General features: G+C 40.8%; 1 protein-coding gene and 1 pseudogene across 1 annotated transcript in view; one reads left to right on the forward strand and one right to left on the reverse strand.

Annotated features, from left to right (window-relative positions):
• The window catches only part of PRKCE (protein kinase C epsilon), a 511,185-nt gene that overhangs the window by 167,059 nt on the left and 329,869 nt on the right, over nt 1–14,257 (reverse strand). The window lies entirely within an intron of this gene.
• On the forward strand, nt 2,104–2,846 carry LOC132531824 (pleckstrin homology domain-containing family F member 2-like; annotated as a pseudogene).

Below are 14,257 nucleotides of genomic sequence, written 5' to 3' on the forward strand. Positions count from 1 at the left end.
CAAAGGCCATGCCTGAATGTCTCTGTTTTGTCCACACCACTTCACTGTCCTTGGTGTAGGACATCAAAGGCGAAGACGTCAACTGTTTGGGTTTCCAGTCCAGCACATAAGGAGCTTGGAAGTTGCTGTTCTGCCCTAATGGGTAAAAAGCTGAACAAACTGGAAAATCAACAGCTCTTCTTAAGATTTAGCAGAGAAGTAAGGTCACAGGGCAAACCACTGCCCTGAGGGAGAGACAGACAGGTAACTATATGAATCACAACTTAGCGGAGCAGAAACTCCAGAGCAGCAACCCCGTGGAAACCAGTGCAGGGTAGGGAAGCTGGCACCGAAACTGACGAACTGCTGGGGTCCCAGAGCGGACAAGTCTGAGAGTCAAAGACTCTAGGCTGACCCCGTCATAGGGGTCCCCGCACTCTGGGAGCTTTACCTCTAATTGCCTGACCAGGCTTCTCACAGTGAACATTGGAGAAAAATTCCCTCCTGCTTATGACAGGGGGAGAGGGAAAGGATTTTGAAATATACCAGAGCACCCTGTTCTTAACAGGGCCTACTCTCAGGAGAAGCTATTTTGCCAGAGACTAAACTATTGTAGTTTTATCAGATCCTAATCAAACTGGGGGAAGGGAAATACCCAACTCCAGCCCATGCTAGCTATCCTGTCCCACATAAGGTGGAGCGGGGAGGGGGGGGGACCCTGAGAAACATGTGTAAGCTCATAGTTCAGAGGCACAGGCTCACAGAAAGACTGAGATCTAATCATATGACTACAGAATGCTTCCCCTCCCCCAACACCTTAGCACCATGTTACTAAAGGCCTTTTATTGCAGTTCCTGTTACCCAACACATCATGTCTGACTATCAAAAAAAAAAAAAAATTACAAGGCATACTAAAAGGCAAAAAACAGTTTAAAGAGACAGGGCAAGCAGCAGAACCAGACTGAGACATGGCAGAGATGTTAGAATAACCAGACCAGGAATTTAAAACAACTCTGATTGATATGCTACGGGCTCTAGTCAATAAAGTAGACAGCATGTAAGAACAGATGGGCAAGCAGAGAGATGGAAATTCTAAGAAAGACTCAAAAGGAAATGCTGGAACTCAGAAACACTGCAACAGAAACGAAGAAGGTCACTGACGGGCCCATTAGTAGAATGGACATAACTGAGAAAAGAATCTCTGAGCCTGAGGATATGTCAATAGAAACTTCCAAAACAGAAAAGCAAGGGAAACATACTGGAAAAAAAAAAAAGGAACAGAATATCTAATAAATGTGGAAGGATTACAAAAGATGTAACATATGTGTATGGGAATACTAGAAGGAAAAAAAAGGGAGAAATGAACAAAAGAGATATTTGAAGCAAAAATGACTGAGAGTGTCCTCAAATTAAAGTCAGACACCGAACCGCAGACCCAGTGAGCTTAGAGAACACCAAGCAGGATAAATGACAAAAATCAAAACCAATAACAAACTACACCTAGGCATATCATACACAAGCTGCATAAAATCAAAGGTAAAGAAAAATAATCCTGAAAGAAACCAGAAGGAAACAACACCTCACCTACAGAGAAGGAAAGATAAGAATTACATCTGACTTCTTCTCAGAAACCACATAAGCAAGAAGAGAGTAGAGTGAAATGTTTAAAGTAGTGAGAGGGGGAAAAAAATGCAGAATTCTGTAGCCTGTGAAATTATCCTTCAAAAGTGAAGGAGAGGGCTTCCCTGGTGGCACAGTGGTTGGGAGTCCGCCTGCCGATGCAGGGGACACAGGTTCGAGCCCCAGTCCGGGAAGATCCCACATGCCGCGGAGCGGCTGGGCCCGTGAGCCATGGCCGCTGACCCTGCACGTCTGGAGCCTGTGCTCCGCGGCGGGAAAGTCCACAGCAGTGAGAGGCCCACGTACCGTACCAAAAAAAAAAAAAAAGTGAAGGAGAAATAAAGACTTTCTCAGACAAATAAAAACTGAGGGAATTTGTTGCCAATAGACCTGCCTTGCAAGAAATGTTAAAAGAAGTTCTTCAGGCAGAAGGGGAGAGGCAGCATGTGGAAAGGAGGGCCTCTGGAGTGTGGAGTTCCCGAGTTTGGAGGCTATTAGCAAAAGATGGTGGATCGCTTGGCAAACAGTGAAGCAAATACTAGACGTAAAAATATAGTAGAAAACTGTTTTGGAGCAGCTGGCCAACCCTTAACTATACCTGGACGGGTTCTTATTGGAGGAGTATTGTCTAAGTTGTGCAGAAAAAAGCCTAAAGCAAGGCAGTTTTTCTTATTCAATGATATTCTTGTGTATGGCAATATTGCCATCCAGAAGAAAAAATATAACAAATAACGTATTATTCCCCTGGAAAATGTCACAATTGATTCTCTCACAGATGAGGGAGACTTGAGGAATGGATGGCTGATCAAGACACCAACTAAATCATTTGCAGCTTATTCTGCCACTGCCACTGAGAAATCAGAAAGGACGAATCACATAGATAAATGTGTTACTGATCTGCTCTCCAAAAGTGGGAAGACACCCAGTATGAACGTGCTGCCGTCTGGGTTCCTGACTCTGAGGCAACTGTATGTATGCGTTGTCAGACAGCAAAATTCACACCTGTTAATCGTCCTCACCACTGCCGCAAATGTGGTTTTGTTGTCTGTGGGCCCTGCTCTGAAAAGAGACTTCTTCCCAGCCAGTCCTCTAAGCCTGTGAGGATTTGTGACTTCAACTATGACCTGCTTTCTACTGGGGACATGGCCAGGTGCCAGCCTACTAGATCGGACTCTTATAGTCAGTCACTGAAGTCTCCTTTAAATGATGTATCTGATGATGATGACGACGATGATAGCAGTGACTAAGGGAATATTTTGAAATATTTAATCGGATGTGACTATCTGAGAAATCAGGTCTGGGGGGAATGTAAAATCCTGAGCTTTCTGTCAGTTTTGCTCTAGCAATGAATTTGCCTGAGAAACTTTTAACCTGTGTGCCTCAATATATTCTACAGAAAGGAGGTCCTGTTACCATCCCCCAACCCCAACTGCTGCTGCCACTCTCTCCTCACCTCCCCCAGCTCCCTATTCTTCTACAGGGATAGACTATTGCGAAAATATCAGAAAAGTTTTTGGTTTCTTATTCTTGTTTTAATTCTACACTATTTTCTTGAATGGTTGGGAAAAGATGTTTATTTAACATATCATGTACTATACTGTTGTTTATTATATGTTCTGTAATATGGAAAAATTAAAAGCAAAGAATGATGGAAAAGGAGTATGATGTGGTTAGCTAATAATGTTATTAGCTTTTTTCTAACCATCCTATCTAAAGGTTAAGACACCAGTAACAGAAATACATGCTTTGGAAATACTTTGTTTGGCTTTTTCACACACCAGGTGGTGCCTTATCATAATACCACTATTGCATGGAATAAGCCCCTACCTCCTCACTTTTCAGTTTGTTTTCAAAATACACTGGTGCAGGGCTTCCCTGGTGGCGCAGTGGTTGAGAGTCCGCCTGCCGATGCAGGGGACACGGGTTCATGCCCCGGTCCGGGAGGATCCCACATGCCGCGGAGCAGCTGGGCCCATAAGCCATGGCCGCTGAGCCTGCACGTCCGGAGCCTGCGCTCCGCAATGGGAGAGGCCACAATAGTGAGAGGCCCATGTATCGCAAAAAAAAAAAAAAATACACTGGTGCTCTTTGAGGTGTAAAATGAATGTTATAAATGCGTGTAATTAGAAAGTACTTCTCATTTGACAGCTACAAATAACTAAATTTAGAGGTTCTTTATTCCATATGAATAAATATTTTCCGTAAAATAGTTGTGATTACCGTATATTTTTACTTTTTGTAGGTACCACATTATAATTGTCATTCTGAGGAATCTGGTTTGAAATTTATCAAATACAAATTGTCACTGCATTATTTCTACTTTTAGTGAGACGTATTTTTAGGTGTAAATCATCTGCTTTAACATTGTTTCTAGAATGAAAAATCTTATACAACTTCTTGAAATTAACCAATCTCTTTTAAAAAATCTCATGCTAGAGCACAGATCTACTCGGGTTGAAGATCTGGAAGAAATAATGTATGAGAATGGTTAGGAGAGACCAGTTAAGTTTGACTAGACTTCATATTTGTGGAAGTATTTTCTATTTCAGTGTGAAACTATCTTGAATTTACAAATATAGTATTATATTTTATAAAGTTTTGTAAAGTCCCAAACAATATTTCTCGTTTTGTAAAACAACTGTGTGTTTAATCTGTTTCTGAAATCATTTTGCAATCTATGGAAACAGAGTAGCAATTGATCTTTCTAAATTGTGAACTTTATTGAGTCAGTCTAGATTACTTTTAAGAAGAGGTAGTTTTTCAGTCTTTGCTTTCGAAGCAGCCATTAGGTTGAAAGTATATTTATCATATAAAACTTGATGCATTTTGCGCTACTCTCTCCATTTGTATGCTGCAAATAACTGTAGTCTTTCAAATATGAAAAATCAGTCTGAAGTTTGTTTTAAATTCTAAATTCTTTTGTTTTAAAATCTTTAAATCTGGATATATTGCAAAAGTCATGAGAGGTTTGATTTAGTAACTTGTGATGGAGGATTCTTTGGTTTGGTTAAGGCACTAACTTTACTTTTAAATTGTGAAAGCACCTGAGATATATAGATCTCCCTGTAGGAAATGTGAAAGAAAGGCACAACAGGTTTTTTTTGTTTGTTTTAATATCATATGGACTTCTGTTTCTAAGCAATATTTACATATAATCAATAAACATATCCAAAAAGGACCATGAAATCTGAGAAGTGCTAATGGAGACTTGCTGGTACATAGGAACCCAGCAAATTCAGGAACCAAAGGGAAATGTTCTGAGAAAACATTTATGTTGTCAACCTCTATTGACTCTGTTTTTACAATAAAAAATATTTTATAACTTAAAAATAAAAAAAGTTCTTCAGAAAGAAGGAAAATGATATCAGTCAAAAACTCAGATCTACATAAAGAAAGGAAGAGCATCAGAGAAGGAATAAGTGATGCTAAAATAAAAACTTTTAGTTTTTAAATTCTTACTTGATCTAACAGATAACAACTTTTCAAAATAATAATAGCAACAATGTTTTCAATTATTATGCTTATATATGTATAGAAAATATATGCTTATGTATAAGTGAAATGAATGACTACAACAATATAAGGAGTGGGACAGAGGAACTAGGAGTATTTTGTTATTATAAGGTACTTGCACTACCCATGAAGTATTAGAGTGTTATTTGAAAGTGGGCTTGGATTAGTTGTAAATGTATATTGCAAACTCTAGGGCAACCACTAAAATAAGAAAAAAGGAGGAGGAGGAGGAGGAGGAGGAGGAGGTGAGGAGGGGGACGAGGGGGAGGAGAACGAGGGGGAGAGGAAGGGGGAGAAGGAGAAGAACTGATATGCTAAGAAAAAAGAGAAAATGGAATCATATAAAATATTCAATTAAAACCACAAAAGGTGGAAAGAATGTGGAAGACAAAAATAGGAACAGAGAACAAGGGCATCAAATGGAAAACAATAGCAAAAAAGGTACTCATTAATCCAACTATGCTGATAATCAATTTAAATGTCAATGGTCTAAATACACCAATTAGAAGACAGGGATTGTCAGAATGGATCACAAAACAAGACCCAGTACATATCATCTACAAGAAATACACTTTAAATATAAGACACATATAGATTAAAATTAAAGTTATGGAGAAAGATATACCATGTTAACACTAATCAAAAGAAAGCCAGAGTAGCTATATTAATTTCTGACAGGGCAGACTTCAGAGCAAGGAAAGTTATCAGAGACATCAAAGGGCACAATGATAAAGGGGTCAATTCTCCAAGAAGACATTAAAATCCTTAATGTGTATGCACCTAACAACAGAGCACCAAAATACGTAAGGCAAAAACAGCGAACTGCAAGGAGAAACAGATGAACCAACTATTATGGCTGAAGACTTTAACACCCCTCTATCAGAAATAGACAGATACAGAAGGCAGAAAATCAGTAAGGACATAGTTGAAGTCAACAGTCACATTAATCAACTGGATATTTATTGACTGCCTCATCCAACAACAGCAGAACACACATTCTTCTCAAGCTCACATGGAACATTTACCAAGACAGAGCACAATCTGAGCCATAAAACACATCTTAACAATTTTAAAATAATAGAAATCATATAATGTCTGTTCTTAGACCACAGTGGAATTAAATCAGAAATCAGTAACAGAAACATATTTGGAAAAATCCCCAAATACTTGGAAATTAAATAACATACTGCTAAGTAACACATGGGTCAAAGAAGAAATCTCATGAGAAATTTTAAAATATTTTGAATTGATTGAAAATGAAAATACAACTTTTCATAATTAGTAGGATGCAGCAAAACCATCCTTGAAAGACACAATCTGCCAAAACTCACACATGTAATACAGTGTAAAAGATCTATATCTATTAAAGAAATAAAATCAGTAATTAATAGCCTTCCAAGACAGACAGTACCAGGCTCGGATAGGTTCACTAGTGAATTCCAGGACCACACACTTAAGGAAGAAATTATACCAATCCTCTACAATATCTTCTAGAAGATGGAAGCAAAGGAAACATTTCCTAACTCCTTTTATGAGACCAGCATTACCCTAACACCAAAACCAACAAAGCCATTACAAGAAAAGACAACTGCAGACCAATATCTCTCACAAATATAGATGTAGAAGTCCTCAACAAAATACTACCAAATTGAATCTAACAATGTATAAAAAGAAATATATATCATGACAAAGTATGATTTATCTCAAGTATGCAAGGCTGGTTCAATATTTGAAAATCAGTTAATGTAATCCATCACATCAACAGGCTAAAGAAGAAAAATCACAAAGCCTATCAATCAATGAAAAAGAAAAAAACATTTGACAAAATCCAACACCCATTCATAATAAAATCTCTCCGCAATGAAGAAATAGAGGGGAACTGCCTTAACTTGATAAAGGACATCTACAAAACCCTACAACTAACAACACGCTTAATGGTAAGAAACCAGAAGCTTTCTAGTTCCAAGAACAAGGCAAGGATGTCCCTTCTCACCACTCCTTTTCAATACTGCATTGGAAGTACTAGCTAACGCAATAAGACAAGAAAAGGAGGTAAAAGGTATACTGCTTAGAAAGGAAGAAATAAAACTGTCTTTGTTTGCTGATGACGTGATTATCTATGCAGAAAATCTGAAAGAACTGACCAAAAAACTGGAACTAATAAGTGATTATTGCAATGTTGTAGGATACAAGGCTAATATACAAAGCCAATCACTTTCCTATTTATCAATAATGATTAAGTGGAATTTAAAATTAAAAACATGATATCATTTGCATTATCACCTAAAAACTGAAATACTTAGGTATAAATCTAAGAAAATATATACAAGACTGAGGAAAACTACAAAACTGATGAAAAACAAAAACACAACTAAATACATGTAAAGATATTCCATGTTCATGGGTAGGAAGTCTCAATGTTGTAAGGAGGCAGTTCTTCCCAGTGTGATCTATAGACTCACTGAAATCTCAATCAAAATCCCAGGAAATTATTTTGTAGAGATTGACAAACAGATTCTAAAGTTCACATGGAGATGCAAAAGACCCAGAATACCCAACATAACATTGAAGAAGTGTTGGACAACCAACACTACCTGACTTCAAGATTTACTGTAAAGCTATAGTAATCAAGGCAGTGTGTACTGGTGAAAGAATAGACAAACAGATCAATGGCACAGAATAGAGAACCCAGAAATAGACCTCCATAAACATACAGCTGATTTTTGACAAAGGGGCAAAGGCAATACAAGGGAGCAAAGATAGTCTTTTTCAACAAATGGTGCTGGGACAACTGGATATCCGATGAAAAAAAAAAAAAAGAACCTAGCCACAGATTTTACACCCTTCACAAAAATTAACTCTAAATGGGTCATAAACCTAAATATAAAACTCAAAACTATGAAACTCCTAGAAGATAACATAGGAGGAAATCCAGGTGCCCTTGGATATGGCGATGACTTTTCAAATATAACACAAAAGGCATGATTAATGAAAGAAATAATTGATACGCTGGACTTCATTAAAATTAAAAACTTTTGCTCTGCAAAAGACACTGTCAAGAGAATGAGAAGATAAGCCACGGACTGGGAGAAAATATTTGCACAAGACATATCTGATAAAAGCTTATCCAAAATATGCAAGAACCCTTAAAACTCAACAATAAGAAAATGAACAACCCAATTAAAAAATAGGCAAAAGACTTGACTGGAAACCTCACCAAAGAAGATATACAGATAGCATACAAGCATATGAGAAGATGCTCCACATCATATGGCATTAGGGAATTGCAAATTAAAACAAGATACCACTACACACGTTTTAGAATGGCCAAAATCTAAAACACTGACAACACCAAATGCTGGTGAGGATGTGGAGCAACAGGAATCCTCATTCATTCCTAGTGGAAATGAAAAACGTCTTCCACTTTGGAAGACAGTTTGGTAGTTTCTTACAAAACTAAACATACTCTTAGCTTCCAATCCAGCAATCACACTCCCGGTATTTACCCAAATTAGTTGAAAACGTATGTCTACACAAAAACCAGCACACGGATGTCTACAGCAGTTTTATTCATAATTATGAAAACCTGGAAACAACTAAGATGTCCTTTAGTAAGTGAACGGCTAAATAAACTGTGGTAAGTTCATACAATGCAATATTATTCAACACTAAAAATACATTAGTTATTAACCCATGAAAGACATGGAGGAAACTTATGAACACTACTAAGTGAAAGAAGGCAATCTGAAAAGACTATATATTATATGATTCCAACTATATGACTTTCTGGAAAAGCAGAACCACAGAGACAGTAAAAAGATCAGTGATTGCCAGGGGTTGGGGGGAGGCAAGGATGAATAGCCAAAGCACAGAGGATTTTTAGGGCAGTGAAACTATCCGTATGATACTATAATGGTGGATACAACACACTGTACATTTGTCCAAACCCACAGTATATCCAACACCAAGAGGGAACCCTAATGTAAACTGAGGGATAATGATGTATCAATTTAAGTTCACTGATTGTAACAAATATATCAGTCCGGTGGGGACGTTGATAGTGAGGGAGGCTGTCCATGGGTGGGGGTAGGAGGGTATATTGGAAACCTCTGTACTTGCTCCTCAATTTTGCTGTGAACCGAAAACTGCTCTAAAAGTTAAAGTATTAAAACACACACACACACACACACACATACAGTCACACACACACACACACACACACACACACACACACACACACAGTTTCTGGAGTGAAACCAGGCAGGATGGCCAGACCTCCTACTGGCCCTTCACGGCCTGGTCCCTGACCTAGAGGGAGGGACAGCGCAGACTCCACTCCCCCTCCTTCCCAACCCAGGCTTGAAGAGTTCAAGTGAATTATGGAGCTGAAGATGCCCCCAGAACCAAAGGCAGGGGTGTGGGGATGGGGGAGCATGTGCGCTGATGGGAGGGGACCTTTCTCAGACAATATAAACGAACGAGAAAGCTCCACCACAGCCTGGCCAAGGTGCCAAATCCATTAACTGAGTTATTACTAACAATGCCTGAAAATCCTCAGAGCCTCCCAGACTGCAGGCAGCAGCACTCAGCTCTGAATCCTCTGTCCCACTCCCCTTAGCAACAGCTACCCTTTGACACACAGCCCACCTCACCTGCACCTGCCCACCAACTTCACGCAAGTCGTCTTCTGTCTCTTCTTGAGGTGACAGAAAGGACAAGAATGAAGCAACCAAATGAAGAGCGAGAATTTCTTAGCAGGGGCAGCTTATCTAGGTGATTTAGTCACTGGCGCCCCCTGGTGTTGTAACGCCAGACCTGTCCATCCTAATGAAACAATTAGCTCAGGTTGGCTGGTCAGCAAGATAGGATCGGTCTTCGGAGACTTTGTTTTTCATTTTTTTAAATTCTGTTACTTCCCTAGGAGAACTGTGTAGTTGTTCCAATAGGTTAAGTTTAAAAAAAAATCCAATAACATGTCAGTTAAAATGGACCACATGAAAAAGCAACTTTGAAAGTGCTTTGAAAAGTCTGGAAACAAGAGGGCAAAGTTGGCTGAGGGAGGGAACTTGACATAATTTAGGCAGCCACAGTGGGGCTCCTGGAAGCTGTAAGGTGACACCCAGAGGCTGCAGATCAGTAAGAGAAAGTGGATGTGCCAGTTGGAATCAAAAGAAAGGGGAAGTCAGAAAGAGAAAGACAAATACCGTGTGCTAACACATATATATGGAATCTAAGCAAAAGAACGGTCATGAAGAACCTACGGGTAAGACGGGAATAAAGACACAGACCTACTAGAGAATGGACTTGAGGATATGGGGAGGGGGAAGGGTAAGCAGGGACGAAGTGAGAGAGTGGCACGGCCATATATACACTACCAAATGTAAAAGAGATGGCTAGTGGGAAGCAGCCGCATAGCACAGGGAGATCAGCTCGGTGCTTTGGGACCGCCTGGAGGGGTGGGATAGGGAGGGTGGGAGGGAGGGAGACGCAAGAGGGAAGAGATATGGGAACATATGTATATATATAACTGATTCACTTTGTTATAAGGCAGAAACTAACACACCATTGTAAAGCAATTATACTCCAATAAAGATGTTTAAAAAAGAAAGGGGAAACGTTTGGGGCAGACAAACCAGCCAAATCACCCCCCTTCTGTACTCCTCTGCCCCATCCCGACTGGTGAGCACCCAGGCCCAGTGGCAAGGCTCCCAAACCCCTCATAGCTCGAGGCTGCCCCTAAGACTTCCCTTTCCAGGCAGCTTCATATTGTTCATTTTCAACTGTTCTACCTGGATGAACTGCACTGGGAAGAAACAGCTGCCCTGCTGGGGCTCTTCTAAAAGGAGGATCATTATAGTACTACTACCTAGTTTTTCATCACGTATTTGTTGAGCTCCTACTCTGTGCTGGGTGGTACTGCAGCAGCAGTGTCATCCTCAGGACAGATGGGGGCTCGAGCACTCTGACCTTCATTTTGGTTTCCATGTTTCCACCCTTTTCATAGCTGAGATTAAAGCGAGGGTTGCAATGGTGCAAGTCAGGCTGTTGGGATTTCTCCCAAAGCAAGCAGATGACACTGTCAGAACAATCACAAAGGGAGATGGGCAGGCCTATGTGCCCTGCAGAAATCTCTTTACATGAAGGTTACTTGGCCCTAGAGGGTAAGCCAGGGCAGTGGTTTGATTTCGTAACAGATTAGTCAGCCACGCCACACTCAGAGGCAGAGCACACACAATTCTGAACAGGAAATCGTGTGCTTGTGCCATGGAGGTTGGCAGGGGTGGGAGAGTGACTGATGCAGAGTCCTGGGCAGAAGATGAGAACAGGAGGTTAGAGGGGAGCTCCTTGGGGGTTAAACTGGGCACCAACTGTCACCAGATAGAGACTGGGCACTGGAACCACCATTCAAAGCTTTCCAGAAGCAATGACTGGCCAACTGTCTGCTACCTGGCATTCCTCGGACGAAAACTCTGACTGAGTCTCCCACTGACCTTCCACTTATGATGCGGGGCATTTGTCATGATCCCCAGGCATTGCCAGCTGCTACTGCAAGGATTCAGAATCAACCAAGGAGGCTCCTGTGGCATTTCAGTGCTGAGCAGGGAACTGCTTCCTCCTCCCCTGCCCTCTAGGTGTAACTCGCTACCTACCTAGAACATCTTCCCCTGCCCTCCTTTCCAGGTCCTTCTCCTCCCTCAAGGTGTAGCTCAAGCCCCATTCCCCCCAGCAAGCCTGTCCTGACCAAGTTCCTGTTGGCCTCTCTTGCCCTTGAACTGCTCACACGTATTTCTGATTCACCGCTTGAACTGTTGTCTATATTTAACTTATGTTTTAATGCCCAAGTAGAGGGCAAGTTTCTAGAAAACTAAAGTGATGTTTTATCTCCAAGTTCTCCCTGATGCCTTGCACAAAGCAGGATGCCATGCTTTTCAGTGTATTCTAACTCTGTGGAAATTAGTTAACACATAGGCAGCAAAAATGACCAGACGCCAGCAGATAATAGGTAACTGAAATCCTGAAGTCACTACATAGGCAGTATCTGATCATGCAAAATTAAATGTCGAGGCACGAGAAGGTGAAGCAGGCAGTGAACATGACTTATGTAAAAACAAACAAGCAACAAACAGACGAAAAGTGTCCTTCTGTAATTCCCTCCTTATGTGGTTCAACCACAAAAGATAGGGCTTGAAGTTACTACAGGACTTCTACGAGCACTTCTTCATAATTATTCATACAAATGCATGAAGATGCATATATGAGGATGTCTGCAGCAGCATTAAATGGTGAGGACACAGAAACAAGTAAATGTCCATCAAGAAGGTAAGCTTTAAATAATGTATGGAATGTCCCATGATGTGGAACATTAAGCAGCCAGTAAAAAGAATGATGTAACCTTGTATATGCTGACTTGTAGGAAAAGCAAATTACAGAACAATGCCTATAGCATTTAATTAACAAACATTTGCTGAATGCTAATGTGTCCGGCACTGTTCTAGATGCTGGGGAAACAGCAGAGAACAAAACAGACCAAAAAAACCTCTGCCCTCATGGATCTTATATTCTGATTAGGAGAGAAAGAAATAAACATAAAATATAGGTAATTTAAGTTATTAGAATGTGACAATTGTTTTAAAGAGGAAAAAAAAGCAGAGGAAGGTGAAGGAAGTTAAGAGATGGGAGCTTCAGTTTGTAGAAGGGTAGGCCTCCCAGAGAAAGTGATCATATTTCCGTGTGTGTGTGTATGGTGGGAAGGGGGGTGGGCAGCTTCTAAGTTGGCTTATAATAATCTCCACCTTCTGGTATCTGACCCTTCACACCATTCCCTCCCATTAAATGGGGGGCTGGACGTAGTGATTCTCTTTTAACAAACAGAAAATGTCAAAAGTGATGGGATGTCATTTTTGAGATTGGGTTACAAAACAGTACGGCTTCTGTTTTGGGCATCCCCTCTTGCTTTCTTGTTTGCCTGCTCTGAAGGAGACCAGCTTCCATGCTGTAAGTTGCCCTCTGGAGAGGCCCATGTGGCAAAGAACTGATGTCTCTAGCCAACAGCAACATGAGTGAGCTTGGAAGGGATTCTCTTCCAGTTGAACCTTCAGATGAGACCAAAGCTCCACCTGTCAGCTTGATGCAAACTCACGAGAAAACCTAAGTCAGAAGCACTCAACTAAGTTGCATTCAGATTTTTAACCCAGAGAAACTCTGAGGTAATAAATATTGGTTGTTTAAGCCACTAGGTTTTGGGATAATGTGTTATACACCAACAGATGCCTATTACAGCGTACATGTGTGTATACAACTATTCATGCAACAAATGCACACAGAAAGGCTTGAAAGGATCCACAGCAAATTGTTAGTAGCAGTTAAGGCTGGGGATGGTTGTGGAAAAAGAACACAAAGGGTTTTAATATTTTTTATACATATGCTTAAGACTTAAGTCTTGCTTGAATCTTTCCTAGTGAGAATTATTTATGTATTATTTGTGGCCTTGTTTGTTTGTCTTTTGGCCATGCTGCACAGCATGAGGGATCTTAGTTCCCCGAGCAGGGATTGAACCCATGCCCCCTGCCATGGAAGTGCGGAGTCTTAACCACCGGACCGCCAGGGAAGTCCCTTGTGTTTTTTTTTTAATTCTAAAAATACGAATAAAAGTTGAAGAAATGACAAGGAACCTAGCTGTCAAAAAATAATAGTGAAGGGCTGATATTTTAAAAAATGATGAGAATAAAAATCCTTTTTCATGTCTCTAATGTTTTTTAAATATCCAAAAAGGAAGGAAGGGAGGGAGGGAGGGAGGGAGGGAGGGAGGGAAGGAGGGAAGGAGGGAGAGAGGGAGGGAGGGAGAGAGGGAGGGAGGGAGAGAGGGAGGGAGGGAAGGAGGAAGGGAGGAAGGGAGGGAGGGAGGGAGGGAGGGAGAAGACCTTTTCTTCCTCCTATCTTTATGGCTCTTGCAGCCACTCCACGAGGTATATACAGCTAAGATCACTCTGTTTTCATTACTTTCATTATAATTCTCAGAAGGCAGGTGGGCAGTTGGGGTCACCTGGCCAATGGGCCCTGCCTGTAATTGCCCAGCCAGGCAGTGACAGAACCAGGACAGACCAGTTCCCTGGACTCCTAATCTGGGATCTTCACTGGCCACAGC

The sequence above is a fragment of the Lagenorhynchus albirostris genome, chromosome 13 (assembly GCF_949774975.1).
Source record: "Lagenorhynchus albirostris chromosome 13, mLagAlb1.1, whole genome shotgun sequence".
NCBI classification, from domain to species: Eukaryota; Metazoa; Chordata; class Mammalia; order Artiodactyla; family Delphinidae; genus Lagenorhynchus; species Lagenorhynchus albirostris.